Below are 6,434 nucleotides of genomic sequence, written 5' to 3'. Positions count from 1 at the left end.
CACTCTGCCTTGCCTCCAGCGTGGGCCCTGGCTGTCGACAGAGTCGGTGGCCTGGGTTCTTCCAGTTCAGTACAATGAGCCGTTATTGGCGTGATAAGAGGATGGACTTCAGGTGAAGGCACTGGACTGGGACTCAGGAGACTTGGATTCAATTGGCTCTGCCACAGCCTCCCTGTATGACCTTGGGGAAGGCCCTTAAGCTTCTCATGCTCAGCTCACCATCTGTGACAAGGGATGACAATGCCGCCTGCCACCCTTTCTCTGTCTTGCCTGCTTAGGCCCCAGTTCAACAAACTCTTACACACGTGTGTTTAAATTTCCTCCTGTGAGTCGGTGCAGGATTGGGGCCGTAGACTGTAAATTTCTGGTGGGGCAGGGATGTTTGTAAAGTATCTGGTTCAACAAGGCCTTGGTTTCTTTTGGGCCCTCGACATGCAGCTGTGACACAAATCACACATAATAATCGATGTCTAAACAGGGGTTTCATAGATTCATACTGGCCAGAAAGGACCGCTACATTATCTAGCCTGCCCTCCTGTATAACCCAGGCCAGAGAATTTCACTCGCTTACTCCTGTAATGAGCCCAGTAATTGTGTCTGGATAAAGTGTATCTCCCAGAAAGGTGTCCGGTCTTGATGGGGAGATTTCAAGAGCTGGAGAATCCATCATCCCCATGGCAGTTTGTTCCAAGGCTCAGTCGCTCTCCCTGTTAAACAAGTAGGAACCCACTTCTGAACATTTTGGCTTAGTCTTTAATTTTTTTAATTTATTGACGACATCTAAAGTGTGGGCCCAAATGTGCTGCTTTTCAGTCCCGGGAAATGTGAATTTCCTGGCTTCCACGGGCTTCAGCCAACAATTTTATTTTCCTGTCACCCCTGCACGCGGGTCGCTACCCCTGGAGCCTCGGAATGTCATGGATGCTGGGTGGAATTTCCGTTCCTTTGAGAACTGTTTGGATGGCGGGGGCCCGGGGCGGGGGGGAAATCCCCAGGCTGTAGCAGCAGCAGAAACAGGCGTCTCAATAGAAATGTCAAACAAACAAAAAATTATTTGTTGATGGGGGAAAAAACAAACCCAACAACCCACCACCCAGAGCAAGGCAGCGGCTCCCGTTGCATGCACAGCACTGCCAGAAATGCTAATCCACATCTTTGGCACTGCTCTGCAGCACTGACTGAGGAGGCAGCCAAGGGGGGACTTGGGGGGATTCCTAAGGGGGACTCAGGGGCTTCTTTACAGGGGACTTGTCTGGAAATAGCAGCCCTGATCTCTGACCCTCAGACAGGCTGGGACAGAGAAGAGGTGCCCCTGTGTTTGGCACAGGGATGGAGAGCAAGGTTAATTGCAGGGACTCTCCCCCTGCAGAATGAATGGTATGTCTCTCAGGCAGGCAGCTGGTACCCCAATGCATTGTGAGTGCTGTTCAGCTAGACAAGGAGATGTCTTAGTGGCTGTGCTGGTCCAGGGACTTTACTTGGGTTTCCTGCAGCTCCTGGCTCCTTGGGCAGCAGCTGGCTTCTGCATTTCACCCCCTTATGGTTTAGCAGCAGGATCAGCCCCTCCATTTCTCTCTACTGCATTTGGTAAGTGTTGGGGCTCTGGCTTGCTCTGGCTGGGGAGCTGCTGGGATTAAGGGAGAATGAGGAAGGGGAGGAGTATTGAGGGGTGGGATAGGCATTGTTCCAGGCTGTCATAGGGTGCCCTGGTCAATTTCACTCACAGGGGAGGGAGGTCTTTGTCCCATAAAGGGGCTTGTAGGCAGCATGCTGCCGGCTTGGGGGAATAAAGGGCAAAGGAGGATGAAGAAGCAGAGGGAGAGAGATGTCAGGACATGGCTGACTCCAGATGGATGGGGGGTGGGGGTGGTAGGACATGTGTTTGAAATTCAGCAAAATCAAACTTTCCAGTGGGTTAAAATCACAGAGGGCTGATGATGCTTCCATCTTTGTGAGTATGTAGGACTGATGCCCAGACACTACGTTCACCCAGGGGTTACAAATACCCTGGACCCAGGGAGAGGTAATTAACAATCGTCAGGGAGTAAGGGGTCGCAAATGCAAAACTTCTCCAGGGACATGGCTGGTATTTCTTGTAGTCTCTAGTCTAAGTGGTGCCAGCAGCAGTGGCGGGTGTTGGACAGAACCAGGGCATGCCAGCGTCATGGCCGGGGGTTTTCTGTTCAGTAGCTGAATAATCCCTGGTGTCTGTGCTGCTGTTTTTCTGATTATTACACCTGGCTTGGAAGGCGGCTCCAGAAGTGTGGTCCCAGCTTGCAGGTCAGGATGTGAGGATGAGTTAAGCTGGAGGATCTGGTGTCATGGAGCTGAGAACAGGCTGAGTGATTCCTTTCGACACACAAATATACTGTGTATGATTAAAAAGTATTACAAATGAGCAACTAAGCCCCCAAACACTAAACTTTCACTCCAGATCCCTATCACTCCAACCCCCATCTCTATCTTTCAAGGTACTTGTAACCCCCACCCATGATCCCTATATTCCACCTCCCACCCCGGTCCTAGTTTCTCATTACCCCAGAAATCACACCCTATCTCCCAAGGCCTGCTATTTCCTGCCCATGGACCTCATATCCATCCTATCCTAGTTCCCCATCACCCCTACAACTACACCCCTATCACCCAAGGCCCGATGATTCCCAATCCTGGTCCCCATCACCCCCAAACCCACACCCCTATCACCCAGGCTCCATCCCAAATTCCCATACTCACCCCATCACCTTACCCCCACTGCAGGTCACCATGCCCACCCCCTCCTATCTCCCCATCACCCCCAAACCCATACCTTTATTACCCTCATGGCCCCCACCCTCAGAGTCCTCACCCCAGGTCCACCCTAGCTTTTCTGTCCCAGGCTTCCAGAAGGAAATCAGATTTCAAGAGCTGTGGGAGCAGAAATGGCTCCAGCAGTGCTGAGCTGTGTGTTGAGATGAGAGCTTGAATTCAGGGGGCTTGCCGGTCACGCCCAGACCTCCTAGCTGAAAAGCAGCCCCGGGGTGTGTGGTTCCTGAAGCTAAGCCCTGCCTATTGGTAAATAGCACAAGCATTCCTGGCTTCTTGCCTTTCTTCACAGGCGCTCTGGGAGCTGCGTGTGGAGGATGAGGCTACACAGAAATGATCGTTCCCTTTCCAGACACAGTTTCACCAGGGCCACAGCCCCTGTGCTGCCCTTGCCACTTGATTGCAGCAGGTTTCCCCGGGAATACCCCGTCTCCAAGCCCCTGGCACCCAGGCCCAGCCCGTGCCCTCTGGCCACATGGAAATCTTCCAGACAGGAAGGCAGAGCAAAAAGGTCCAGTGTGTGGGGTTCCCCTTCCATCACCCCCTTGGGGGAGGTGGGTGCCTTGCCCCCTCTCATCCCCCACGGAGTGGGCAGGAGGTGTGACCGTGTGAACCTAGTGTGGCTCTTGGGGCACTGAGCTGGGATATTCACGCAGCTGCCCAGAGCCCCTGCATTGCTTTCCAGGACCTGCCGTTCTCTGCTAGCGCTGCTCCCACGGACTGCCCCAAACCCTCCAGCGCAGCGGGGAAAGCGCTTGGTGTAATACTGATGGGTCCAGCCTGACCTTACATGTGGACATCCCTGGAGGTTTCCGGGGGTTCGTGTGATCCTAGATGGAGAATGGCAACGCCCCACGGCTCTGCCCCGCACCACCTCCCCCAGCCCCTGAGCTCCAGATGTAAGGAAGGGCCTTTCAGAGAGCTGGGGGTGGCGTGAGAATTGCGCTTAGGCTCAGCCCCTCCCTTCCCTGCCAATCAAAAAGTTCCGTGATTTCCCCATCCTCTGCTGGATTTTCTAAAGGCCACGTTCTGGCCCATGGCTTGGAGCTGAAGGACACAATGATATGCAGGAATCGTTTCCACCAGCCGCTGAAATGCAGCTGTTGCTGGGGTGGAGTGCAGCAGCTGTTGAACAGCAATTTAGGTCAGGCAGGGGCGATGAAACGCAGCAGGGCTTGGTATAAATGGCGGGAGTGATGCAGCAGAGGAAGAGATGGGCTCATCCCCCCACCCAGCAGGAAGACTCACGCATGGCCGGTGCTATTTCTGCCGCCATAAAAGCCCTTCCCCCCTCACCCCCCACCACCACCCGCAACCTCCACTCAGCAAGTCCGGCTGATAAACTGGGACCCGAAGCTGCCCTTAAATGCAAGTGGCCCAGGCAGGCCTACGGTCTTGCTTGGCTGCTAACCGCGCTCTGAGGTCTCACACTTGCCGATGTCCCTGGAGGCGGATGGCGAAAGGTGGCATGCGGCAGAGGGATAAGGAAGGTGTGGAGAAACCTTGTGCCTGGGACTCTGGGGGCAGGAGCAGGAGATGGGAGGCTGAGGAGGATGTGAGGTGGCAACAGCAGACTGAGCTGTTTTCCTCAAGCCCCTGCCTTTAACTTCACAGCCTCCTGCTATGTGCCAGGGCAGCCACTTAATGAGATAAGTGGTGGGCCTCGAGGTGCTCTCGTCGTGGTGCTCAGGACTGTTCCTAACTAAGACCCGTCTACTGGGGATGGAATTCAAAGCTCAGCCGTTCAGAGGCACATTTCCTCCTTGGCTGGTAGCTTTCACGAGCCCCGATGGGCCAGATGCTGTTGTTAGTTACTCTGGCTCTATGCCAGCATCACACAGCAGTTTGGCCCTTAATTTCAGGTCTCCCACAAGCATGCAAAACGCTGCTAACTTGGACCCACTTACGCTGTCTTGGAATTGGGCCCTGTGACTCTGTCTGGGCTGAGGCTGGGATATTAGCTGGAGGGGGACAGATGGGGTGCCCTGGAAAAGGGCAGCAATGTAATGTATGTGGGAGGGTGGGGTCTCTGATCGCTTCAGGAGAGGAACCCAGAATCTGGACCCACTGTGTGATCACAGCCAGTATCCCCAGGAAGAGCCATTTGGAACTGATGAGTTACCTAGTGCCCGGGTCCCACCAGTAAACAGCATGGGCAGGCGTGGGGGAGTGTGGAATAATAGAGAAGAGGATGGGAGGCCGTGACGGGACGCACCCAGTTCACTGCTGTACGCTTGACGTCCAATTGCTGCTGAAATTCTCCTGCCAGGACTAAACTCGTAAAAAATACTAGCTGCTTCTGAGGAGCCCCAAGCTAGGATCCAAGCGTTCTGATTCCCCTGCTTTGCCCTCTAAAGCTCAGCGCCTCCTGGACCACCTTGATCTAGTCTGCCTTGCTCCCCTGACAGGTGCTGTGGGCTCCTTCTTTGGGTCCTGGCTTTGTTTAATCAGTGGCTTGGGTCCCAAAATGCTCAAGTGCTGCCTCTGAGCCAGGAAGCTGCAATCATGGGCCCAATCCCATACACATGCCAGGCTTTATTCTCTTCTCTGGGGGGGTCTGTTGGGTTGGCGGAGCCTTGCGGAATAGCAGGGAAGGCCCTGTAATATCTGTCTGGAGTGGATGGCTCATGTGTCAGGGAATCCCAGAGATGCTCACAGCCTTTAAGGGGGAGGAAACAGCTGGAGGCTCAGATAGGCCTGGGCAGGCGGGTCATTCCCTCCTGTGGGGAGCGAGACGTGTAAGACCTTGGAAAATTTCCACCCTCCTTCCTGGAAGGGAAGCGGTCACATCAGTCACATCGCACAGGAGAAAATCTGCTGAGTGCAAAGGGTCCCAGAGAGGGAAGGATGACAAACAGCAGCACGCTCCGCTTCTGATGAGAAACTCCCAGGGGAGTCCCTGAGACACCAGCTGTAGGCACGTGGCCCAGGGAGCCATCCACTGGCTCCGGTCCCCAAAGGAATTAGCTGGGAGTTTGCATATGTTCAGCCACGGCGGCAAATTGAGTCTCTTCCCCCCTGACGTCTGGGTTTTTATTTCCTGGAGGGTGTTTGTGACTCTGAACAAAGGCGAGACAGGGGATTGGTTACTGGGTGGGGAGTAGCAGAGGTGGAAGAGGAAGGGATTGGCTGTGAGGGGAGGCCCGGGAAGGAAGTGGTTGCTTATTGGATGGGAAGCAGTTGGTTCTATGCTGGAGGAACAGAGAGTCTGGTTCGTTGGGGGGTGGGGCTGGAGAGGAGTGGGTATTGGGAGGAGGCGTGTCACTGGGAGGTGGAGCCAGAGGTGACAGGTTAAGTGACTTGCCCAAGGTCCCACAGGGAGTCTGTGGCTGAGTCGGGAGCCGACCCTGGTGCCCAGGCCTGTGCACTAACCACACCTCTCCTGGTGCGCCCTGGTCCCGCCTGCCTTGTCTCAGATCACCAGACTCAAGCGCAGGAGACGCACGGCTGAGAGGAATGCATCAGTGGTGCCTCTCTGCGTCACCCTCGCTGCTGTGGCACAGTAACCGTCCTAGCCAAGGACAGCCAGCCAGAGCCCTCTCCAGAACTCATGGTGCTGCTCCTGAGCCAGCCAGAAGGTGCTCCCATGAGCTTCACTGGGCAGCCTGTCTCTTGCAGATGGGTGGGGGGCC

At 54.9% G+C, this 6,434-nt stretch overlaps 1 protein-coding gene across 1 annotated transcript in view; it reads left to right on the top strand.

Annotated features, from left to right (window-relative positions):
* Positions 1-1,362: 1,362 nt before the first annotated feature.
* LOC311533096 (cAMP-dependent protein kinase inhibitor beta-like) overlaps positions 1,363-6,434 on the top strand; it is a 67,029-nt gene continuing 61,957 nt past the window's right edge. Inside the window, exon 1 of the mRNA XM_084652214.1 lies at positions 1,363-1,587. The gene's annotated coding sequence lies outside the window, so the exon portion shown is untranslated. The remainder of the gene's footprint in view (positions 1,588-6,434) is intronic.

Source organism: Lepidochelys olivacea (assembly GCF_965140295.1).
Source record: "Lepidochelys olivacea isolate rLepOli2 genome assembly, chromosome: 19".
NCBI lineage: Eukaryota > Metazoa > Chordata > Testudines > Cheloniidae > Lepidochelys > Lepidochelys olivacea.
The sequence above is the reverse complement of the archived record's forward strand: the minus strand, read 5'-3'. Positions and strand labels throughout refer to the sequence as shown.